Here is a 26,920-nt window from a genome sequence, read left to right on the forward strand (position 1 = left end):
CTCCCCACTGGCACAGCTAGAGTGTTAAGATCTCAGCTGAGTGTGCCTCATGTCCCTGTCCAAGTGATTTACACACACACACACACACACACACACACACACACACACACACACACACACACACACAAAAAAGGCTAGCACTGAGTTATTAGCTATGCTCCCTTTGCCATCCTTCTAAGTTGGGAACTGCTGATTGAGAGCCCAGTGTCCAAGTGTATTAGTTCTGGTTTAGGCACTTGGGCTTCAGGCCAGTTATTTTACATTAAGAAGGTTCGTGGTCTGCACTCTTGTGGGAGAAGAGGCTGGACTCTGCCCTTCTGAGCTGGGAATTTCTGGTTAAAGGTTTATAGCGCCTGAATATTTGAACTGTATCTTACTGAAATTGGTTCACCTTGTTTGCTCTAGCATAGACTAGATCCAGGCCTGCTGAATCTAGCTTTGTTTATATGCTTGTTGTTTGTTTGCTTGTTATTTCCCTGGAAGCTAATTCCACCTAATATAACTTCTCAGCGCTTCTGTGGATCACTAGTGATATCTGCATTGCTTACTGTACTTATTTCCTTGTTTCACTTGAAAGAAAGTTACTGTTTGTCGTTTTGCATTTAGTTACTTGTAACACATTGCACTCAAGTTACCTGGCACTTGCTCACTAAAGCAATTATATAAGTCAGCACTAAAAATTAAAAGCACTACACCCTCACTCCCCACTGGCCCTGGTTTTCAATTAAGGATTTCCCAATATTATTCTAGCATGTCCAAAGGTCAGTTGTCAATCTCCTCTCCGGTCCAGCTGGTGAATCTGGGAATCTTGAGGCAATGTTATAACTGCCTCATGTACACAGACAACCCTCTCCTCCTCCCACATAACACAAATACTTGCGAGAGATGCGGCTATTTAGCCAAACTGGAGGCTGAGCTCTCTCAACTCAGGACTGGCAAGACCAGACAGGAGGAGAAGGCAACTACACACACCACAAAACCAGCCTCACATAATGCTACCACTCCACTGAATCAAACACATAAACACACAAAGACATACTCGGAGGCTCTGAGTAAAAATTTACCTAAACAGCAGAGGCCTCCAAAGCAGACACCCAAACAACTGCTACCTCAAGACACCCCACAAGCAACACAAACCACAAAAGCAGTGTGCAAAGCAGTCACAGCCCTTAAGGCCAAATACAACACCAAACATACTTGTCATACGTGACTCCATAGTCAGACACACTGACATCCCACTCACCAGGCTGAACAAGGAGAGGGTCACAGTAAGCTGCCTATCGGGCGCTAGAATCCACCACATAACACAAGCACTCGGGTCACTCCACGGCAAGTACAAATATGACACAGTCATTGTCCATGCTGGTGTGAACGACCTGAGACGTACCTCCCTGGACTACATGAAAAGAGACAGAGGAGCTCTCCGATTATGTAGCCCAGGCAGGTATGACCCTAACCCTGAGCAGTATCCTTCCTTCACCAAGAATGATGCCACAATATAGAGACAAGATGATCAGCTTTAACAACTGGCTTAATGTCTGGTGTCAAAGGGGATCCAGTGTCTGTCTGCCTGGGATGACATGCTTGACAAGCCACGCTGCTTCGCAAGGGACGGCTTGCACCTGTCACCCCTGGGATTCCGGATATTGGCTAAGGCTCTTGCCACCCCCATAGTGCCTTTTTTAGGCAAGGCTCAAATTCTAAACCTACCACCCTAGAAAACAAAAATGGAAAGAAACTGAGGGTAATGCTGCTCAATGCCAGAAGTCTAAATCTCAAAATGCACGCACTCAAGGCCCTTCTCAGTATGGAGAACATTGATGTCTGTGCTGTAACTGAAACCTGGTTCAAGGCTCCTGAGAGCACCCCAGCACTATTAGGTTTTACCTCATATCATGCGTTCCGGCCCAAAACCCGGACCACACCACAAAAGGAGGGGGTGTATCCATATTCATAAAGGATACCCACACCTCCAGGTTGGTGGCAACGCACGAAGCTTCGGAAACCATCCAGGTGCAACTAACCATAGGCAAAACTGCTCTACAAATTGTAGCATGCTACAGGCCACCCTCTCAAACTCAGGAACCCCACACAGCCTTCCTGAAGACACTGGAGGGTATAAATGTATCTCCAAACACCATCATATTGGGTGACTTCAACTACCGAATATAGACTGGGAACATTACTCAAGCCCTAACTTTCTAGCCCAACGGTTCCTGGAGTTCATAAATTCAAATGCCATGGAACAGCTAGTCACTGTTCCCACGAGAGGAGAAAATATACTAGATCTCATTGTCACAAACATGGGGACAAAATGCTCCACACCCTCATTGGTGAGATCTGATCATAAACTAATCTCACTGGAAATCCACATCCCGCCCCACCCCAAACAAAAGACCATAGTGAAGAACTTCTCTAAAGCAAACTTCACACTACTCAAGACTGGTGTAGTATCCTTCAAGGCCCCTGAGCCAGAGGAAACCACAACCCAAGCTGCGGAAGCCCTTACAAATGCCTTCTATGAACACCTCCAGGACTGCATGGATCAGGCAATCCCAAATAAAACCAAGACTCTTTCCACAAAGGGCAAGCGTCCAGTCTGGTGGACCCCAGCCATTAACAAACTTTACAATAAGAGGAGAAAGCTATTACATGATAGAACAAAATCCATAAAAGGGAAGTCACCCGTGATCATTATTAGTAAAAAAATACGAGCACTCATAAAATCAACGAAGGCCAATTTTGAGAGAAAAATTGCCATGGATTCAAAGGACAATCATAAGGCCTTTTTCAGCTATGTTAGGAACCTGGGTGGAAACTCCCAGATATGCTCAGAATTAGTCCAAAATGATACAAAAATCACTGAACCCACAGACATTGCCAACATACTGGCAGACAGGTTCAGTGCAAACTTACCCCTCTCCCCTAAAGGAGAGATAACTATCCCAGCCGAGTGTAGCCTCCCGGACATCTCAAAGGCGCAGGTGAAAGCTGCTCTCTCTAAAGCTAAAAACACAGCATCAATGGGACCGGATGGTGTCCCTGGCTGTGTGCTACACGAGCTAAATGAGGAATTAAACCCGCACATAAGGCAGCTGTTTAATCTCAGCCTTACCACAGGATACGTGCCCAAGGAGTGGCCTACGGCAACTGTGGTCCCACTCCACAAAGGCGGCGCCTCTACGGACCCTGGTAATTACCGCCCCATAAGCTTAACAAGTCTAGTCTGCAAAGCTATGGAGAGGATCATAATGGAGCTCATAAACAAAGATATAGGGGACTTGCAGACATTGGACCCGACCCAGTTTGGCTTTGTCAAGGGAAGATCATGCCTTTTGAACTTGGTCGACTTCTTGAAACAGTCACCAAGGCCATTGATGAGCGAAAGGCAGTCCATACAGCCTACCTTGACCTTGCAAAGGCTTTCGACACAATACCCCACTCGGGTATTGTAGAAAAACACCAGCTTAAATGTAAACCCATATGTCACAAGATGGGTTGCAAACTGGCTTAAGGACAGAACCCACAGGGTTAGAGTTGCTGGCGCTGTGTCAGACTCCAAGCCGGTCACAAGTGGTGTCCCACAGGGCTCGGTCCTTGGCCCCTATTGTTTGGCATCTACTTCTCAGAAGTACAGGCCAGCATGGGAGGACTTTGGCTGACAAAGTTTGCAGGCGACTGCAAACTGGGCCATAGTGGAAAGTGCATCGGACACGGATATCCTTCAGAAGGGACTCACGGAAACAGATAGCTGGTGCCAGAGCCATGGCCTGAAGTTAAACGCCAAAAAATGTATAGTCATACCCTTCGGGAAAAACAAGGTAACCCCAAGCTACCATATAGGTGGCAATCCACTAACCACAGAAGAGGTTATCAGGGACCTGGGGACCCAGGTTGACAGTGGCCTTTCTTTTGACACTCACATTGCTAAAGTGGTTAGAAAGACCTTCTACATTGCCCACCTGATCATGAAGGGATTCACATCCAGATCTAGTGAGGTCATTGTTCCCCTGTACTCTTCACTTATCAGACCAATGATAGAGTACAATGCCCCATTCGGGATGTATCTCACCAGACATCTGCAGCAATTGGAGAGACCCCAAAAGTTCCTCACCAAAAGGATAAAGGGACTCCAAAATCTGTCATATGCTGCCAGATTGAAGAAACTCCAGCTCTATTCAGTCGCATACCGTCTGCTCAGAGGTGACATGTGCCTGACATACAAGGCCATGTCCAACCCGAATTAATGGACATGCTCCACCTCAAAAAATCCAAATCCACCAAAACCACTAGAGCAAGCGACTTAAACCTTAGCACGGATATAAATAGGACGTGCTGGAGGGATAGATTTATCACTCAGAGACTCCCTATGCTGTGGAATAAAATCCCGGTCCATGTGAGGCAGAGCACCTCTGTTCAAGAGAAATCTAGACCTGTGGATGGGAGATCGTAGGTTTACCCCGGGAATCATCTCTGTGTCACTGCTGGACAGAGGCACAACAAACTAATGGGCACAGTATTTTTTCATATAAGGGGTGGCGTAAGCCACAAAAATTTGGGCTAGGCTTATAAATGCCTTGGGGCAGATAGCCTAGTATAAACCTATGAACCTATAAGGTAGTTATCACTGCCACCAGCCAACTCCTTATCGGCTACTTTAAGGCACTTAAAGGGTGTCCAATTTTACTATGCAATATTAACACAAAATGGTAGTTTGACTAAGAACAAGGCTATTAGGAGTGGCCCACAAGGTGTCTCCAATTAAATATGCAAGTACTCTCAGAACCTAAATACCTCTATACAGAGGAGCTACACAATGAAAGGCTTAAATACAGTTAACAATAAAAGAACAAGAAAATACTTTGTATATATTCACAATGACCAATGAAATCAAAATCACAGGAAATATACCCAGTATACATTCACAGTGACAAGAGTTAAAAATCACAGAAAATATTTAAAACGGCATTGCAAGACAGTCTCAAATAAATAAAGAAAAATATCTAAATTAAGCTTTACTATATTCCTGACTGTATCCAAGAGAATTATACTATTTTCTTGTAACGTACTTCATCAGAACAAGGCAGATGTTGTTGTGAATGGTTCTTGTCAGGTCCAAGACAGAACACAGAATGCACTCTCTATAAGAGACTTCTCAAATTAATACCTCAACAATTACTGCTGGGATAGGTTGCAGAATGACATTTATCATCTAACTCTATTCCAGATGAAACCCCCACTGCTGGAGGCTTGGCATTATTTAGCATCTACCTGCGAAAATACACAAGACCTCAGATCTTAGGTCAATGCTGGAAGTCATAAAAACAAACAATAGTATTCTTTCATACTTTCAGAAGTAGTAATTTGTTCACTGTGAAGACGATGCAGAAAGCTTCTCGGCACAATTACGTCTCCGGCTTAGCCTATAAAGCAATTTAATTTAAGCTATTTTTCTGAAGTTAACCTCCTGTATTCCAGTTTTCACTGTTAAAATATAGAAACAATTACAGTAGTCCATGTACATTTATGTTCTTTTCCAGTAGGGCACACTGTGGATACATTTTAAACACAAGCCTTTTGCAAATGCCCTTTTCAAACGCACATCTGGGCAAGCAGGTTGATATACACATAACATACAGTTCTAATATATTTGTAACACAAACATCTTACACAAATCATTTCGATACTCACCAATTACTATTTACAAAATTTCAGCTAGCTGGGCTGGCAGTATCTTCTTGCATCACAGAGCTTAAGAAAATTTACGGAGAAATACTCGGCTTTCTGTGAAGAATATTCCTCACACATGGAGACTGGAAATTGATTTGTAGGAATTAGGATGTATCTGAGGGACCTAGAAGGAAACTATAACAAAAAAGAGAGAGAGTAGGTTTCTGAAGAAATTTATGAAAATATTTGTTATGGATGAAGTGAATTCAGTAGCTGGAACTCAGAATTTACATATTATTCCCCAAGGTACAATAACTGAGCTAGACTAGACTGCATTTATATTTCACAGAAACATGTGCATTTAATTGAAAGCTTCAACACATCAAATATGTATCCCAGATCATGTGCACATAACCAAGTTAAACTGCAGTGTAATGAAGTAAAAATGAGTCAATGGTGCTTCCCTACCTACCTGTTAAAAAATTTATGTAAATGGGTAATGGAAATTATTCATGAGTAATTAAGGAAGAGAGAAATGTTTCCAGACATTATAGCTAGTGAGTGGGATAAAATGAAAGTGGATTTTAAAAGTAGCGTAAAAATAAAAGAAAAATTGATATGGTTAATTAGTAACAGAAATTAGAGGGGCAGAGGAATGTTTAAGAACTGCAGAATAACGGGAATCTCATGGAACAAGAAAAGGCACAACTGCAGAGTGCTAAAGAGAAACATAAGGAAGTATCTCGATGAAATGCATGACCTTAGAAAGACTGCTGTTAAGCAACTGTTTTTTTGATAACCCCACAGCACAAAAACTTTTAGAACGACTTAGGTAACAAAGTCGAAAGGGTTGTTGCAAATTTAGAGAGTACAACAAAAAAAAAATGAGAGTTCTTACAGAGGTATTAAGAGATATTTCAGAAATTTTATAAAAAAAATCATATAAAACAGAGAATGTGGAACTCAAGAAAAAACAAAAATGGCAGTATTTATGAAAGACTTAATTGCATTTCATCTACCTCTAACCTTGGCATACTTAACAGTTAAGATAGGAGGAGACGAGATAAAAAATGGTGAAGTACAATAAATCTGCAGGAAAGTCTCCAAGAATAGATGGTAATCCTCTGGAAGTTTTTGTTTAACAGTATTTTAAAAAAAGGACAGGAAAGGTCAGCATCCTGGAAGAAACTTATGGTGGCTGTAATACCTGAAGATGGTAAAGACATATCAGACCCAACTTCACATAGGCTGTAAACCATGATTAAAAAGCATTTATGTCTAATAGCTTAAAGAATAGCACAAGTGTTGCCAAAACTGACAGATAAACAATGTGGTTTTGTGGAGGGGAGGCAAACATTTGACAACATTAATAGAACAATGATGATACAGAGGAAAGCACAGTGTAAGAAAATACTGCTGTTGTTGATGGTTCTTGATGTACAGAAAGCAAGGATTCCGCAGAGGAAGATGGAATTTTAGGAGTAGGGACAAGGAAGTAAAGTAAAGGCTAATTAGGAGGATAAACGAGATATCGGAGACAAAACAAAGTGGGAGGGTTCCTTTCCAAAAAGCAGTGTCTGAACAGAGGAACCAGGTAGTGGTGTCCTCTTTCCCCTTTCTTATTGCTTTATATTTGAGCTACTGGCAAAGAAAACAAGGGTATCAGGAATTCAAGGATATAACTGGTATGGTAATCTGGAAAAAAAAAATGGTTATAGATCTTTGTTCATTCATTCGGTTCTGTCCTCTGAACAGATACGGCTGTTTCCAAGCTCGCGCCTGCCAGAAACTCTCAGCTAAGACCTACCCATAATGCCCCTCTCCAAGTTACTCCAAATCGAGTCTGCCCGCCCCTAGATAATAGAGGTAGTAATAGAAAAATAGTAGAAGGCTCAGTGAACAAATACCCTAACCAGAAGTTCCTATTGTCCACCAGGATTCCAGGCAGGGGAAGGAGGGCAGGAAGTAATGAATGAATAAAGATCTACAACACAGATGGAACATTATGGTAAGAGACCACTTCTTTATCGGATGTTGTAAATCTTTGTTTATTCATTGCAAATAGGACAGAGTCCCCAGCTACTCGAGTCCTGGGTGGCCCTAAGGAAGGATATTCCTGAGCACCACAGAACCATAAGATGCTCTTCCCCTGGAAGCCAAATCCAATTTGTAATGAGAGATAAAGGTATGAGGTCTTGCCCAAGTGGCTGCTGCACAGATATCATCCATTGAGGCTCTGGAATGAAATGCTACAGTAGCCATAGATCTGGTAGAATGAGCCTTTATTCTGGAAGGCAAGGATAGCTTATTTTGTTGGTAGATAAAAAGTAATGACGTTTCTAAGCCAGGAGGATAAAGTCACTTTGGAAACAGGTTTACCCAATCTGGGTCCTGCAAAGACCACAAACAATTGATCTGTCTTCCTGAAAGATTTAGTCCTGTCCAAATAACAATGAAGCTGCCAATGCACATCAAGGGTGTGCCAAAAGGTACTCCCCTCTATTAAAATGCGGAGGAAAGAAAACCGGAAGGTCAATAGATTAGTTAATGGAAAATCCAGAAATGACCTTGGGCAAGACAGAAGGGTAAGTACGAAGGGACACCCTATCCGTGTGGAAGATAAAGTAAGGTCTCTTGACACTCAAGGCCTGTAGCTCAGATACTCTTCGCGCTGAGGTAAGTGCTACTTGATATAAGGTTTTCCATGACAAAAATTATAAATCACATGAATCCAAGGTCGCGTAAGGAGGACCCGAGAGAGAATGAATCACCAAAGTCAAGTCCCAGGTTTCTAAGGGAGGCTTCACCAGAGGTTTAGCATGCAATACTCCTTTCAAAAATGTCTTGCATAGACTGTGTGACATAATCGAAGAATTATGAAGTCCATTATGAAAACTGGCAATAGCTGCTAAATGTACAGTGATAGTCGATGCTGAGGCTCCTGCATGTAAAAGAGTCAAGGTATTGAATGATCTTGTGAATAGAGAAGGGATCCATGTTCTGCTCTTTAGCCCAAATAGAAAACCTAGTCCATTTACTAAAATAAACTTTCCTGGTGGAACGTTTGTCTGAAGCCAGAAGAATTTCACTAACAGGGGATGGGATGTCAGGCAGCCTGGCAATCACTGGAAGTGGAGGAACCAAACTGTGAGCTTGAGACTGTGAAGGTTCGGATGAATCAGTCCCTGAGGGTAGGATAACAGGTCTTGGGAATGATCCAGGATCCACGGGCTGTGAATCAGAGGAGGCCATAGAAACGGGAACCAGACTTGATGTGGCCAGTAGGGGGCAATGAGGATCACTTTGCTTCTCAATGTCTAAGCTTTCTGGAGAAATTCTGGAATGAGGGGAAATGGGGGAAAGGCATACAGAAGACCCAGGGGCCAGTCGTGCATTACAGCATCCCTCGGGGGTTCCCCTGAGGTGGGATCAGGGGAAAGTAGCATCTGCATTTGTAATTTGGGGGGGGGGGGGAGCAAACAGATCGCAGTAAGGCTTGCCCCAGCGTCTGAAGATCCGATCTGCTGTTACAGGGTTGAGGGACCACTCGTGAGGCATCAGATGTTCATGCTTAGATTGTCCGCAATAAGGTTGGAACTCCAAGGAATATGCATTGCTAAAAGAAAGCAGTTGGAAGCTATCACCCAGTGCCAAATCCTCATGGCTTCCCAACACAGGGGGTAAGATCTGGTTCCACCTTACTTGTTGATATACCAGATGACTGACATGTTGTCTGACTGAACTGCAATGGTCCTAGAGGGTAGGGATGCATGAAACGCTTGCAACACTAAGAGAACTGCCCTCAGTTCCACGACATTTATGTGCAAATTGGCCTCCATGGGGGACCAGGTGCCCTGGACCATCTTTACCTGGAAATGCCTCCCCACCCTAAAAGGGAAGCATCCATGGTTACCATGGCCGTGGGCTGGGGAAGACAGAATGGTCGTCGACACCAAAGATTCATTTGTAGCTTCATCCACCATAGCATTTCTTCCTTGCAACGGCTTGTAAGACGTATCATGGGGTCGAGTTAGAAACTACCATTGTGCGGAAAGGAGCCACTGCAGGATTCTCATGTGCAGCCTTGCCAGTGGTACTAATGTAATGGCAGCCGCCATGGAGCCTAAGAGTTGCAGTACAAGACAGGCTGGTACATAGGTCTCAGGAAAAAGGTCTTGGATTTGGTGTCTTATTTACGAAAGCCTGTGGGGGGAGAGAGAAGACTGACAGGATGTAGTGTCGAAGACTACTCCAATAAATTCCAGTGTCTTCATTGGGGACATTTGAGATTTGTCCTTATGGATTGTAATCCCTAAGCGGAGAGTGAGACCTTGAGTGTAAGAGAGGCTGCGGACCAGGAGATACCTGGTCGGAGCATTAAGGAGCCAATCGTCTAGATACGGAAACACCTGGAATCCTTGTAGTCTAAGATAAGCTACCACAACTACCATTCGTTTGGTGAACACTTAGGGGCCTGTCAAGAGACCAAATGGCAGTGACCTGAACTGGTAGTCATTGGCTCCCAGCGGGAAGCAGAGAAACTTCCGGGAGCAGTGATCCATCTTTATGTAGTAGTACACATTCTGGATGTCTACAGAGCACATCCAGTTGTCCCTCCCTAGGAAGGGAAGAATGGACTGTACCGTGACCATCCGGAATTTTTGAGGTTTGATAAATTTGTTCAATAGGCTGAGATCCAGGATTGGTCTCCAGTCCCCTGTCTTTTTCGGCACTAAAAAGAACGTGGAGTAAAACACGGATCCTGTCTGGTCTGGTGGGACTGGTTGGATGATTTTTCTTAGCAGCTTTTCTATTTCTAAGGCTGCAAATTCCCTCCGATTGGGTGGTACATTGGGGATTTGTGTGACGGGTCTGGGAATTAAATCGAATGGTATTTGGTAGCTTCTGGATATTATTCTCTGCACCCAAACATCGGTAGTAATAAGATGCCAGGCTGGTAGGTGCAGAGAAAAATGACCCCCAACTGCTTCCAGAGGAAAGCAATTGAGCTGCTACTCAAGAGCACTGGTAGGGGCTGCTGGAGAAAAAATCTCTAGCACTCTGGTTACATGGACCCCTTCTACCCCAAAAGGGGTGTCTTCCAGATGAGTTGCCACCTCTGCCACTGGGGGATTGTTCACCATGAGTGACATGAAAAGATCCTTGGGATTTCTTGAACCACATTTTTCCTCCCTTCTGGTTTCTGGAGTAGGACCTCTGGAGGTTGGAAAAGCATATGCCCACAGCAAGCAAGGTCTTTCCATCTTTCTGACTTCGTGCAAGTTTGTTTTTGTCCAAAAAGTGCAGATTCAGACAGGAGCATTGACGAAAAAAGATTTAAAGAAGTCTGCAAAGTCGCACAACCGCATCCAAGCATTACGTCTCGTGACAATGCCTAATGTGGCAGCTCAAGCTGCCCCCTCGGTGGTTTGAGATATCAAATGCATCGAGGTGTTAGAGATGGATTCAAGGGTAACTAGCTGCCAGGCGACAGTGTCACACACCTCATCAGGCAGTACCCCCGCCAAAGAGGAAGACATTTTGGAAATTAGGTCTCTTTGGAGATGAGCAAAGTGTGCCAGATAGTTCAGCAACCGAATGGGGAAGGTAGCTGAAGCATAGATCCACTTCCCTAGTCAGTCAAGGATTCTGGACTCCCTGTTTGGAGGGTGGACAGTGGAACTATCTTCTGCCAGTTCCCTCTTGGTGGCTGCCGCCACGACCATATAATCAACTGTCAATTGCTTTGACCAGTGGGTCGGGTCTTCAGGTGTAGATAAAATTTTGTCTGGCCTCCTGGAGACAGGTTTTACATTGTCTGGGGCCTTCCAGGCATGCTGCACAATGAGCTTAACAAGGTCATCTGCCAGTGGGGTCACCCAAGAAGCAGATGGTTGGACACGGAACACCTGCAAGAACACAGATTACTCAGAAGAAGGGTTAGAGAACTTCCAGGTCTCCCCACTGCTTGAGGATTTTGAGAATGTCTCCGAATGAGACGTCATCTGGGGGAGATCGTGGATACCCTTCCCCCTCATCACAATGTCTTTGGTGATAAGATTCCTCCAGGGAAACAAGGTGCTTCCTCTTGCACAGTTTCTTCCGGGGTGGCTCCCCAGTGGGATCTTCTGAGGATGACTCCGGAGACGGGGTTCCCTTCAAAGGGAGGTCTTGTGACTCCCGTGCCCGGGGTCCCAAAATAGGGGGTTGGGACAGCTGCATGCTCAGGAGGTTTCTGATACGGATGTCATTGCTGCTGACTGAGCCTGTGGAGGCAAGGACCCTCTCCATCACCTGGAAAGCAGGCCCGCCCGAGGAGAGATGGGAGCCCGGAACTGGGAAGGACAACCTCGGAACTGGGGTCACACCCCACCCCAAGGAGCCCACCTCCAGGTGAGGAGCTCCAAGAGGACTGGAAGCTGGAGCCGTGACAGACTGCACCAGCAAGAAAATAGGCACCAGGCTAGGTACCAAGGTACAGACAGTCCAAACACTGTTCAGAGAGCATTGGCTCCACCGGAGTCGATGCAGCAAGGGTGGTCGATACCAACAGGAGAAAAACTGCTGTCAGAGCCTAGACAGTATGCACCGGGGTGGACATTGGTACAGAGATCTCCAGGACCTGGGTAGAGGCCAGAGGAGGATAAACAGGGGAAGATGTAGTAAAAGATTACGAGCCAAGAGGAACGGAAGATCTAGCTGAAATGGGCAATCCCCTTGCTGCCAGAAGCTGGTCCACAATCCGCACTAGATCAATTCAGAAAAACTCCTGTTGGATCTTAAAAAAAAAAAAAAAAGGATGCTGTAGGAAAATCAGGTCTTTCTATGAAGGGGCTAAACCTCTGCCCCAAAAAAGGGTCGCAAGTTGGAGAGTATCTTGTCCTTGGCAGATATTCGAGTTTTGGAGCCAAAGAAACTATCTGCACCATGACCAGGGATAGTGCCGAAGTAAGTAGTCATAAAAGCCAATGTCGGATCCAAGGAGAGCACCGGTCAGTGGTGCCGAGGGTGGAACCAAAATAGGGGTGAATATCATGGATGGCACCAAGGGAGAAGATAAAGAGCCTGGTGCCGAAGAGGTCTGCACTGGCGAGGCACAGAGCAGACTGGGTTCCATAACTGAGAGATGCAGGAACAGAGTGACTCCATTCTTCCTTGTGTTTTTTGGTCTTTGAAGGGGGTGAAACCTCCGACCCAGATAGAGACTCTGAAAAAGGTGTCTTGATTAAACCTTTTAAAATAAATTTATTTTTTATGTTCTGCTACTGTACGATTACTAAAACTAGCACAAATGTCACAGTCAGCTTTAATATGATCCACACCCAAACAGTAGACACGACAAGTGTGTCCATCTGAGTTGGGCATCTTACACCCACACTTGTCGCACTGTTTAAACCCCAACTTAGCTTTGTCTGACATAGTAAGGCAACAAGGCTATCCTATAGTAAAAACAAAAGAATGGAGAGAAAAGGGTGAGAGAATGCCAACGATGGTATTTAAAAAAATATCACAAGTGGTAAGGAAAGGCCCATCAAAGGCAGAAGATTTCTACCAATAATGGTAGAAATTAAATTACCAAGGTAAAGGGTAGGGAATAGAATTAGGTTATAGGTGACAGTGAGAAAAGGCTAAACTGACTAAAAAAAATTTGAGGAGAAACTAATAAAAAATTACAATTTTCTACTTAGCTTTGAGAGCTATGTCTAGCATGTCTGACTAGGAACACGGCAAACGAGATCTGGAGTAACTAGGAGAGGGGCATTGTGGGTAGGTCTTAGCAGAGTTTTTGGCTGGTGCGAGCTTGGAAACTGCCATATCTGTTACAAGGACAGAACCAAAGTCTTATTTGTAAAGAATAAACAAAGATTTACAACATCAGCTGTTGGCTTTATTTGCAGATAATAATATGTACCTCATAAAACCAAAACAGGACATCTCAGTGTTGTGGAACATCTTGAGACAGTTTTACATCTTTTTGGGATAAAAAATTAATGAAGACAGAAAAGAGGCTATAGCTGTAAACTATGTACCAACACATGAATTGGTCCAGCAACACACATACTTATGGAAACACAATAACGAAGTATTCATGAATACAGGTTGAAAAGGATTCTTTTATGGCAACTAAGAATATGCGGGAAGAGTCTAGACAAAAAATAAAACGCACAGAGACTAGAAGCTCTTGTTTATGGACATGGATAGCAAGATACAAGCAGTGAAAATATTTTGTCCCTTTGGTTTTATATACAGATCATGCACATTTTTAACAGAGAAGTAGTTGTGGACAATATTACCTGTGAGGGGAAGAGAGCAACTCACAAGTGGAATACGTTGAACCTTCCAACAGAATACGGTGGTTTAGGGATTCCTTGATTTGAAGGGATATTTTATAGCTACACAGTTAAGGCTCATATACACGACACAAGCAGAAAGCTATTACTCAAAATGCAATGGGATGATGACGATTATGATGAAATGGGAAAAATTTAAGAAATAAGGAGAGAGTAGGATTTTTGATGCAGATCCTTACAGAGAATAAGTCAAACAGAATATTACATTCATCAAGTAGCAGTATTTTAAGACCTAAGCCAACATGGGAATGAAGAAAGGAGATTTTGCCAATAGGGATGACTGCAATTAAGGGTACAAAGAATAGGCAAGAGGAGACTGTAATTCACTGGAGATGAACAGCAAATCAACCAAGGTATTGGAAGGAAATATCTAGAGAGGGAAAGGTAACAGACTGGTAAGAGGCCAAGAAGACATCTGAACTAGAGACTGTCTTCTTCATCATGAATTGATAGTGTATAGGCAAAGACAGGAGAAGTGACAGACCTGCTCTGATAGAGATTTTAGTTAAATCTATAACAGAAGCTGCTGTTAAAAATGGATAATTAGTAGGCATATAAAATACTGCACAATAACCTCAGGAATCAGAGAATGCTAGAAAAGACTGGGAAGAGAAATATTGGATAAGCGATTCACAAGAAAACAACAGAAGGACATATGTATGGCTCCCAAGTATGCAACAAACTACAGATTTTTGCTTGGAAATTTTTATACCCAGAGCAAAATCCAAAGAATTAACAATCAGGTAGAAGGTAAATGTTGGAGGTGTGATAAGGAAGAAAGAGATAACTGGAAACACGTCTTGGAAGTGTAATGAGTTGACAGACTTCAAAAATTCCCTACAAAGTACTCTTGTCAGAAATTCCGGGGAACAAATGGATGCAACAAGGAAAATATTTTTTTCTGGGATAGCAAGGTTTGTGTGTAGGCAATTCAGTTCTTGTAAGTTTAATTCTAGTGGCTGCCAAAAAAATACAATTACTAGAAAATGGAAATCAAAGTCTAAACCAACTGTATTTGAAGTACTGACTATTGCAATGGAGATGAAGAACCAGAAGTGGGATCTTTAGAAAAGGATAGGAGTAAATTAAATTACATTGTAAAAATGGAAACGGTGAAAACAATACCCTGCAGAATAATGTTCTGCAGGAGGAGTGAAATTTAAGGGAAGGCAAAAATTGAGCAATTTATGTAATGTTTGACTGATAAAAAATATAAAATAAAAAAGTGATGTTTTATATAACTAAAACCATGTTAATATAGTTTGTTTTATTTTACATAAATGTAAGTTTGTCTATGTTTAAGTAATAATTCAATAAAGATATTAAAAACATACTTCATGAACATCTGAAAAAAACTTTACAGTATTTATACTGGAATTAATAATGTAAACAGGGAATTATGGGAGTACAGTAAAGGTCAGCCATTTACCGGTTAAGGTTCTACTGCTTAAAGTTGTCTGAGAAGACAAGAATTCCATTAGGTTCTAGTGTTACTACACTAGATACTTACTCATGATCAATGGTGCCAGTCTGCCAAGGGCGACCATCATTAAGTGAACCATCAATGATTTTCTTTGGGGGGAGACATTACTTACAGTCCTACCTCACCACTCAGTCTCAGCAAATCTAAGGAAGGTGAATGTGCGATGGGGCTCACTGTCCTCAACATCCCTCAATTCTCCAAGTGCCTTTCACTCCTCTCCTCCCCTACCGGGCTCCACAATTGTAGGGATAATTAATTGAATCCTTAAAATCTCACACAAAATCTAAACAAATGAACTCTCACATAAAGCCGTCCTGTGTACCCAACAAGTCTGAAAGGCAGTTAATACCTATGTATTTGTTCCACAGTTTGAATATGGCCTCCCAATGGTCACAATCAACTCTCAATATGTATACTTTTCTCCTAAATGGGAAATTCATTGTGCATCCCTTCCAAAAGCAAATTTGCTACCTGTCAGTGCACGAGTCTTATTACTCCTCTCTACGGTCTCCTTCATACTGCTGTATGAAACATGACCTGCACACCTACCATGACCAAAATGAGAAATATGGCAAAACAAAGAATGAAATAAAATAAACTAGAACAAAGTGTGGACAATACAATCCAAAAAGACATATAACAGTGAGTTGAAAGGTGTAGTCAGTGAACATGAATTGAAAGTTGTAGTCTGAGAATAAATACATAACTGTTTAAAGGAAAAGTTCATAATGTAGTGAGGTAGAGAAAGTACATAACATTTTACCTTAACCTTACAGGACAATAAAAGACTGCAAAACCAAGTATCTAAATTATTAATATTTACTATTTATTATCAGTACAGAGAACTAAAGCTCTGACTTGTTAATGTTACTTCCTATGGCAGGGGTTGCAGTGGTGCAGCAGTTAATGCTGTCACCTCACAGCAAGAGGTTCTCCGGTTCGATTCTCAGCTGGGGTGCCTTCTGTGTGGAGTTTGCATGTTCTCCCTGTGTTCGCGTGGGTTTCCTCCCACATTCTAAAGACATGCTTCTGGAGCATTTCTCCCCGGGCCTCCGCTGAAAACTGGATTTGTGGAACCTAGTCGGACTTTCCCGGTCAACAAATGTTACGTAAATAAATAAAAAAGGGGTTGCAGTGTTTGAATCTTTCCATACTTATGAGCTTGGGGTTGGTAGAATGGTTAAGGTGTTTGCCTAACAGCTAATAGGTACAGGGTTTTGATTCTCACATTTGAGAGAAAAATTGGCCAAGCTTAAAAAATGGCCCTCAACTAGTACTTCCCTATAAATCTATAACGTAGATTACAGAGTATAGCAAAATATTTAGAAAAAAAAAGTAGCTCCAAACATTATTGCTTAAACACCTACGTTCATTTTAAAAGAAACAAGTACTGCTATGCTAATCTTGAAACGTTCCACTGTATTCAGATTACAGAGTTCAGGTAATTGTAACAGATTTAGAAAAAGCCCTCTTCCCCTACAGCCAGGGCAAAATGTGGTTTATTGTGAATGCTTTAAAGGAATGACAAGTCTCTTCCAAAGTGTCATGTCTCAATGAAAGACAGAACTAAGGAAAAACATATTACCACTGAAAAAGGTACTAATAAGACTTCAAACATTAAACCTTTGCTTAACTTTTTCAGTACTTCTGTCTTGCATACAATGCATCTGCACAGAAATGTAAACTTCACTACTTTAATGCATTGCAAACACCACTTTTTTTCTTACGTTAATGGGAAGATTTTTTTTTTTTTTTATTAATGGGGACTTGTGTTAATGCACACCTTGGGAGCCAATAACATGTACCCCCCCCATCAACATAGCTGCTCAAAGCATACATACACACGTGAATGTTAAATATTTTACAAACATACACAAAAAGATGTGCATAGATGTGCATATGTAAGATAACAAATCTGCGTATACTTGGATATTTGATTTCATGCTTAAAATTTGTGAACACTGTACATTTCAAAAGTAAATAAAGCTTGACTGATAAAGGAGATCAAAAGTAACAAATGAGTTACTTCCTAAACCCCCCCCACCCAAAAAAAAATATATATATGTATTTATAGTCTTTCCCAGGAGGGACTTCTCAGAGCAAAACACAGGAATATCAAGCATTTACATCACCTTGGCAAAATAAGGAACAGACACTCAGTCTTATAGGTGCCTGTATCCCTTGACAAGGCACACACCAGCATGTGACAAAAAAAGACCTGCGGCAGCAGCGACTTGCATAATTCCTTTGGCTTCCTGTACAAGTAAGATAAATCCAATTCAAACAACACTGCCTTTACCTTCTACAAAAATCACTGGAACTCCTCTCAGAATTTCCACTAAAATAACATACAGAACATCTATGAAACACTGCAAATAAGTCTTTTTTCCTGATTTCAGTTTAAGGACTTTACTGAAAGAAAAAAGGGGAAAAAAGTATTTTTTGTTAAGCAAACAGCAGCACCGTTAAGCACTAGTCTCTCACTCTACCACTAACAGAAGTCATTAGCCACAGCAAAAGCATGAAACTGTTAAAAACACTTAACTCAAGGTGAATTTCTTGACATTCATGACTTGAACACATTCATACCCGAATAAATAAATCAAGCAGGGCAATATAGTGTTGTAAACTTGTACAAATGTGATTAACTTACAGGGTTCTTGGACATGAACATAATGCACAACTACCAAGTAACAACTCCACTACTGAAATTTAGACTGGTTTGATGCAACTCGGGGATTTAAATAGCTGGATTCAGCAATAATTAGAACACCCCCTAACAGAGCAGGCGAAGAAGCAATCAATTCAGATGTTTTGAGTTATACATTGAAAGCAGATATGGGACCCCTCCCCACAATAACAGCTTAACAGTACACCACCATCAAGAGTAAAGATGTATCATACAAAAATAACACAACACCATTAGCAGAAATTAGGACAGAACTTACAAAAATAAAACAACTTGGAAATTCTGTGATTCTAAGGAAGCAAGCATCCTGTCCCATAGTAGTCACAGTACAAATAACTGCTTGCTCTGAGACAAAGTCACCAATGCGATAGGTAACTATTAAACTCAAAACCAAAGATAATACACTTTACTTGATGTAATTTAACTGCTTAGCACTTACTTGATTTAATTCAAGTATTTAACACTAATAACAACAGGTCCAGATAAGCTTCCAGCCAGAATTCTTCTTTTTTATGTCTGTGTAAACATATTTATTTATTTATTTTACATTTGTTAACCGGGGGTGTCTGACTGAGCCGAAAAGGCCCTTTTTCAGCAGAGGCACGGGGAGAAAAGCTCCACAAAGAAAAATTAGACACATTTAGTTATTTAGACATAATCAGTATACACACAAATTACAAGAGACATGTTTTTACAGTGGTATGCGGCACAAACAGTTACAGTGGAGAGAACAATCAAAAAAGATATTAATTTTAAAAATAAAGGTAAGTAATAGATTTGTGGTGTACAGCTGAACTTTGGAATGTAGGTAGAATACATACATAGTACACAGTTACAGTACATACATTGTAGATTAGCCAGTGTTTGTGAGTAAGATTGAAAAACTATTATCAATTGCTCTAGATTTAGTATGCATATGTTATCTGCTTTCACTAGCCTGGGGAGCAATCATGGCACTGCCAACTTTGCCTGAGATGTTGCCTGATGAGGTCTTTAAAGGAGGCTTTGGATGATGTGTTTTGAATGCTAGTAGGGACAGAGTTCCATTTTTTAGCCACCGAACTACTACATAGTGCATCTCCAAAGCTATTGTAGCTGTTGGTGACTTCTAGTAGTAGTTTGCTTGATGATCTAAGAGGCCTTTTGGCAGAGTGATGTTGTACTAGGTTTTGGAGGGCAGGACACTTATTGGGGAGGTAATAGATAGAATGACACAGGCAGAGCTGATTGTAGGTTAGGAGGTTGGGCAGTTCAAGCCAGTGGAGCCGTCTCAAAGCAGTACAGTGATGAGTTCTATATGAGCAATTTGCAGCAAAATGGGCAATTCTGTTTAGCAAGCTTCCATTTTGCTTAGTTCAGTTTTGTTGAGATTAGTCAGAATGGGAGATGCATAGAGTAGGGTGGATAGAAGTTGGGAGCGAGCAATGACTGATCTTGTGTTGTTGGTAAGAAATGGTTTGATACGGTAGAGTGACCCCAGTTTGGCATGTACTTTTTTTAATAGTCAAGTTCAGATGGGAGTCTATGGTTATTCCCAATAGCTTAGCCTGTGCCACTGGAGCAATTGGAGTAGCATTTGTGGAGTAGATAGTGAATTGACTGTTAGTGTTTTTGTTAGAACTGGTTATAATCATAAGCCGAGTTTTCTTTGGATTGAGGATAAGTTGGGCTTTGGTAAGGCAGTTTTCAACGTCAGAGATTGCTAGTTGAGTTGTTTGCAGGAGGGTGGGAATGTTTTGTGCAGCACAGATTAAGGTAGTGTCATCTGCATACTGAATTATAGATGCATGCTGTGTGGAGGTCATTTGTGAAGACTGTGAATAGTAGTGGTCCTAAGATAGAACCCTGTGGGACTCCTATAGTTATGGGCAGCTGAGGAGAGAGAGAATTTTCCCATTTCACAGCTTGGTACCTGTCAGTTAAGTAGCTTTGGAACCAGGTAAGAGTGGAATTAGATAGATGATATTGGTTTAGTTTGTTTAGCAGGATTTGGTGTGAGACTGTGTCAAATGCTTTGGACATATCCAAGTTGACACTTGCAGGCCTCCATTTTTGAGACGGTTTACTGTGTCTGTGAAGCAGAGGAGAGCTGTAGTGGTACTATGGGCAGGTCTGAAACCATGCTGAGTAGGTGACAGGATGTTGCAGTCTAGGAGATAGTTTAGCATCTGGGTATGGATGCATTTTTCTAGGATTTTGGCCAGGGGGGGGAAGAGTAAAGCAATGGGTCTGTAGTTATTAAGTTCAGTGGAGGTCCCGCCTTCATGTATGGGTGTAACATATGATACTTTCCAGAGTTTGGGCACATAGTTTTCAACAATTGATCTGTTTATGAGTGGAGACTGGGATAGCAATAGCATCTGCTGTAAGTTTCAAGAAATAGCTGGGGAGTAGGTCGGCTGCTGTTGATGAGGTTTTTAGTTTGGAGAGCATGCTTTTGATTGAAGTGGTGGAAACTGTTTTGAGGGTAGAACTAGTATTAGAGTTATTTGTGTTTGGGGGGATAGTGAGGAAGGAACTGTCCTGTGATACTAAGGATAGAATTGAGTTCACAAAGTGGGAGTTGAATTGTGTTCCGATGGGAACTTTAGTGTCAGGGGTGGTTGGTTTGGGGGTAGCCTTTTGGGTGGATTTTAGTAGCTGGTTTACATTTTGCCAAATTTTTTGCGGGTTGTGGTGGTATTTAGTTTGTAATGTTGTGTAGTAGGATTTTTTGTCCAGCCTAATGCATTCTTTTGCACAGTTGCGCAGTTCTTGGTACTTAGTTAGGCTTTGTATTTCTTTATTTTTTTGATAGTAATGCCAGGCAGTGTCTCTGGACTTGAGGATTTGTTTGGTTTCTTTACTGAGCCAGGGGTTTGTAGAGGTTCTAACCTTGATTTTGCGCAATGGAGCGACAGTGTCTAGGTGTTGTAGAAATGTTTTGTTGAAATATGCTACAGCCTGGTCAAGTGGGAGGGTTTTTAGGGGGGTCCAGTCACAGTTACACAGTAAAGTGTTGAGGACCTCAGGAGAGAATTTTTTTGCGTTTCTAGTGGATATATAGTTAGTGGTTTTGCATATGCTTGTTCTACTACGTATAAAGTATATTATGTTGTGGTCACTTAAGGTGTCTGGGAGACTGCCTGTGTGAGGGTACAATGTGGGGGTTGCTAGTTAGGACCCAGTCAAGGATGGATTCCCTTTTAGATTTTTTTATCAAACCTAGTTGGAATTTGGACTAGCTGCTGGTAGCCATGGAGATTTATTAGATTACTTTGTGGTTCTGATATACAGGTGAAACAATCTAGGTTGAAGTCCCCCAGAATAAGGGTTTCTTGTGAGTATGTGGAAGAACACCAGGATAAGAAGTCTTCAAGGCTAGCAGGTGTATTACCAGGTGGAATATAGATCACAATTGTGGTGATGACCTTTTTAGGGTGAAGTTGAAGTTGTGAGATAAGTATGTCCCAATTATTGGGTGAGGGTAGGAGTTTGGTAACTGACGGACAGTTAAGTTGGACTTGTAGAGTAAGGCAGTTCCACCCCCTTTACGAAGTGGTCTGTCTTGTCTAATGATATTGTAGCCGGTAGGGAGAACTTCCGAGTTAGCTATGTTTTTATTTAGCCAGATTTCTGTTAAAGCAACTATGTCTGGGGAGTAGTGTGCTATTGTGGCCTGGAGTTCAGGTATTTTATTTTTGATACTTCTAATATTAATATTTAGCATTAAAAGATGGTTGGTTTTGCTGCTGTTGTTGATTTGACCAGGGATGAAGAAAGTAGGGGTGTTATGCTCTGACATTTGTGTTTGAGCAGTTTGTGTTGGACAGGATGGATTTGGGCCTGGGTTGGGGTGGATATCCCCACTTATGGTGAGACTGGAGTTAAAATGGTTATACAGATGTTGGAGTTTGGTGAGGAGTGTGAGAAAGTATTGTGTTTTTTTTGGAGTAGGAATGAGAGCATATGTGTTTAGTTCTGAATTGGTCCGTTATGTAGTTCTTGAATAAGTGTTGGCAGACATTATTATAATGTGTGGTGTTTGTGTATGAGAGTGCATAATGCAGTGTTGTGCTACTAAGTTTTATTAGCAAGCTGAGAACTACTAAGAAATACTGCTAATGTAATAGCTTCACTCTCATAAAACATACAAGTAGAATGCCCTTCTTTTGAGGCTCAAAATGTATATCCTTGTTTAGTTTGCAATACTGATTCCTTCTTACACTGTATAGATGGAGTGGTAGCCGCAGACTGCAGATTTGCTTGAGTGTGCTCGAGAGAGAGAGAGAGAGAGAGAGAAAGAGAGGATGAAGCTAGTAGAAGGAGACAAAGACAGGTCAAAGGAAGTAATGAGGCAATAGGAGGGTGTAAAAGATAAAAATCTGAGGATAGTGTGGATAAAGCAGGAGAATAGATGCTACTGAGAGTGCATCAACAGTAACCACATCACAGTGCCATAACTTAATTTGGAAACAGGTTAATAAATCATACACAATACATTTATCAGCCAATTATCCTGTGCATACAAGAAAAAGGAAAATGAACACAACAGCACAGCTACATTTTATTTGAGGAAGTTTGTAGCTGTGACAGTTGAGTTTACAAAACATGTTTGAATTTTATTTAAAATTCTGACAAGCCAATGATTATAACTTTCACCTGCAGTTATACAATGCAAAGTTTGTGTGTGTGGCAAGTGTTGGATATTACCTGAACTGGGGTGTAAATTTACCGTCTCGTCTCATGGTCAATTACCTCTTGCACATTAACTAGCTGCAGTTGTGTGAATTGCGAGACCCCAGCTCCAAATCTATACACCCCCATCAAGCGGGGGGGGGGGGGGGGGTCCATCTAACTTCAACAATATCAATCATAATTTCCGGATTAAAAAAAATACAACTCTACCATTAGAATCTTAGCCAGCCACACACACACACACACACACACACACACACACACACACACAACCGATTAATAAAATTCAAAGAAAAAAAGCTGAACATACAGAAATACAGTTTTTGAAAAATATATTACTCACCTTATGAGTTAATTTAATTTGTACAAATAGAAGCAGAACCATGAAGACCCTCTTCAGTCATGATTTGCTTACATTAAGAAAATTGTTTTTGTGTGTGCTCACTGTTTCAGATTTTCTGTTCACTGAGCCAGGAAACTATAAACCTATCAGCCTAAGTAGCCTGTCCTGCAAGGCCATGGAACGGATTATCATGGAATTCATTAACTAGGACATCGGCAACCTCCAAAGACTCAATCCCACACAGTTTGGCTTCGTCAAAGGAAGGTCATGTCGGTTAAATTTGGTCGACTATTCTGAGACAGCCACCAAAGCCATGGATGAGGGAAAGAGTGCCCACTGCCTACCTTGACCTGGCCAAAGCCTTTGACACTATTCCCCACTCAGGCATAATAGATAAACTCTCTCAACTAGGCATCAATTCTTATGTTACCAGATGGGTAGCTAATTGACAGAACCCACCTAGTCAAAATAGGAGAAGCCACCTCTAACAGTAGACCAGTATCAAGTGGCATACCTCAGGTTTCAGTCTTGGGGCCTCTTATTTGGGGTACGCTTTTTCTGAGATGCAGGCCAAAGCCAGTGGGCTATGGCTGACTACGTTTGCAGATAACTGCAAGCTGGGAGCTGTTACCAATTCCCCTAGTGACATGGACATCCTCTAGGAGGGTCTCACCCAAACAAATGATTGGTGCCAGAAACATGGCCTCAAGATGAAAACATAAAAAATGCATCATCATCCCCTTTAGACAGAGTGATGTCCCCACAAGTTAACATATTAATAACAAAGTCCTAAGCACTCAGTCATTCGTGAGGGATTTAGGCAACCAGACTGATAGCAAACTGACTTTTGACCACCATGTTGCTTCCATTGTATGGAAAGCTTTCTACATGGCCCACCTCATAAGTAAGGGTATCTCATCCAGGGACATAGAGATCATAACATCCCTGTATTCTTCCCTTATAAGGCCCATTATCGAGTACAACAGCCCATTCAGCATGTACCTCACAAAGCACATGCAGCAGCTGGGGAGACCACAAAGGTTGCTCATCAGGAAAATCCAGGGACTCAAAAATCTACCATACACAGATAGGTCTCAACCTGGTCCATGACACTTGTTGGCAGAATAGATTTGTGTCCCAGAGACTTCCCATCTCCAGGTCACTCAGAGTACCTCTTTACCCCTTTTTAAGCGCAACCTGGATAACTGGATGGGAAATAGAAAATACATCCCTGTGTCCCTGTTGGACAGGGGCATCGGGTGCCGATGTCTATGCATGGGCTAAACTCTAGGCTATGCTTATAAGGACCTCAGGGTCAATGGCCTAGTAGCTTCCTATGATCCTAAAATAACTCTTTCTGTTGGGGAAAAACAAAAAAGATTATTTCAGCCAAACTACTACTATTTTGGGGCATTTTCCTCCCCCCAATGTTGTGCACCTGTGAAAAGTTCAAGAGATGTTTGAGGGCTTAACCCCCCCTTAAAAAAAATGGCTTCACAGTATTAGATTTGGCTTCATGTTAATGGCATATTTTGCGGTTGTGAAAGCAAGATCTTTCAAAGCAGAAGCAAGAAAAACTTTTTAAAACAAAAAATATTTAGTGTATCACACGGTCTACCTACTACAACAGACACAATGAAAGTTTCAGATAAGAATCCAAGCAAAACAAATACCTTCATACACTTTTTAGTTACACAAAAAAAATGTTCATTTGCTATCTAACAACAACAAATAATAGCTATTGACTAGCCATGCAAAGGTCAACAGTCGTGGTCTGTGGGGAAAGTTCTTTAAAGTGTGAACAGCATAAAGAACCACATTTGCAGATGCACTTACTGTGTCTGCAAAACATCTTATAGTACCTACACCATACCAATAATATTTCGTAGACTGGCAAAAGCAACATGTGTACTATACATATTCACCACTAAAATCAATTTTTATAGCTACTGCTTCCCCAGATGAGCAACATAAGTTGGCAAAACTGCACTATTCCTGTATCTTTACTTTCAGTACCACTGTCACCTGGTGCACTAGGGTCCCAGCAGACATCTCTACATGTTATCACTCTTTTTGAGGTTATCAGGGAAAGCATGCATATCTGAAAACGTAATGGTTTCCTAAAAACAAAACAAGAGAGAGAAAAAGGGGAGGGGAGGTGCAAGCTTTATTGTGGAGTACCACTGCCACCAGGATTCTTTGAAAACACACACCTCTACTTGTGATCACTCGCGTTTATTTGTTGAAGGTATAAAAACATATATAAATGTAGTGCTCAAAGCATTCCCTAAAGTATTAATACATTGTGTGACACATGGAGATCACTAGTCTGCAGAGCTATTTAAGGAATTTCGGGGGATTCCCTGTCCTCACATCTCTACCTCCTACAGCCAGCACAAGAACAGACACCCGGCCTTACAGAAGCCATTTGAGAATACAACGATGTCAAACTACACAGTACAGACTACTGCTTTTTGGAAAGAAAAATGTGGCAACTGGGTTAGAATTTAAAGCGTAAGGGTTAAATACACATTCTGTTCTAGATGGTGTACCTATAAAAAAGGATCCCTAAAAATTACCCATCCGGCAAATGCACTCACCTTACACTTGTTCCTTCGCAATGCCAGCTCCGTTTTCACAAAAACACCTGGTAAATCGGTTTACCTGCTTGTGACAAAAGCATGACAGCAAGACGCTTTGCATCTCAATGTGTCAAGAACAGGGTTCCATTCAGTGCCAATACCCGAGTTGAGATAAGCCCTCAACAAGGCATTTACCAAGTAGCTCTGAATTCCATTACAAACTCGACGGACAAGAACACCTAAACGAATGTAACAAAAATGGAAACACAACTCTTCGATCAGCTTTTCACCCGGCTTTCCACAATTACTGACAGGCGGAACACAACAGCTGAAGGCCGATATACAAGCCGCATAAGTTCACGGGCAAAACGCCAACACAACCCGTACGTATTAAACATCCCCTTCCATTTCAGGAAACCCCCAACCCATAGCTCCACTCTGCCCCGCAGATGCACTAGGAGTACATAAATATAGCGGTTAAAAGGCCAAATTCCTTTACTTCCCAGAGCCAACAGACCTGCCGCCGGCTTACCATCGGCCTTGGTAATTTCACATAGGAACGCGGAGCGCGTGACCAACGAAGACAACAAAAAAAATTAAGCTCGTGACCAACTCTGTGAAAAACGATATTGAGCAGAACACAAAGTAGCGTAAACTGTTGCTCTGCATATGTGACAAGATGTCAAAGGGGCAATGTCAAAGATGAGGTGTGCTGATGACAGTAATTCATAGTTTATATCCTAAACATAACGCACACATTTATTTCCTCTTGTTATTTCATTCCGCTTTTTTGTATTTCAGTAACGCATGGGCCCATTTCATTGAAACAGTACTTCCCACAACTTGACATCACCCTTCTTTCTCCACCCCAGCTTATTTCATATGCTGTTTTGACATTCGCAGGAGTGTTTTGATTCCCCCTGGGAAACGAACACTGCTTTTATATAGTTCCCATTTCTATTTTGATAGTTTAGCAAAAAGAAAAAAAAAACTAGTCAGCCAGGGATAACTGAAACTACAAATACAAGAAAAGTTAATCCACCAGACAGGACGTAAAAACGTTAAGACTTTTACGTTGGTGTGTCTTTTGGCTTTTCCCGGTTAGGAGTCGCCACAGGGTTACCA

The 26,920-nt window shown here is 41.8% G+C and overlaps 1 protein-coding gene across 1 annotated transcript in view; it reads right to left on the reverse strand.

The window, feature by feature from the left end:
- Positions 1-26,646, reverse strand: part of SEC14L1 (SEC14 like lipid binding 1) — a 1,962,612-nt gene extending 1,935,966 nt beyond the window's left edge. The window contains exons 1-2 of the mRNA XM_044089037.1: positions 25,814-26,646; positions 5,692-5,865 (exon numbers count right to left, since the gene is read on the reverse strand). The gene's annotated coding sequence lies outside the window, so the exon portion shown is untranslated. The remainder of the gene's footprint in view (positions 1-5,691; positions 5,866-25,813) is intronic.
- Between the last annotated feature and the right edge of the window lie 274 nt (positions 26,647-26,920).

Source organism: Protopterus annectens, chromosome 12.part0, assembly GCF_019279795.1.
Source record: "Protopterus annectens isolate FY-2018-M chromosome 12.part0, PAN1.0, whole genome shotgun sequence".
Classification (NCBI taxonomy): domain Eukaryota; kingdom Metazoa; phylum Chordata; order Ceratodontiformes; family Protopteridae; genus Protopterus; species Protopterus annectens.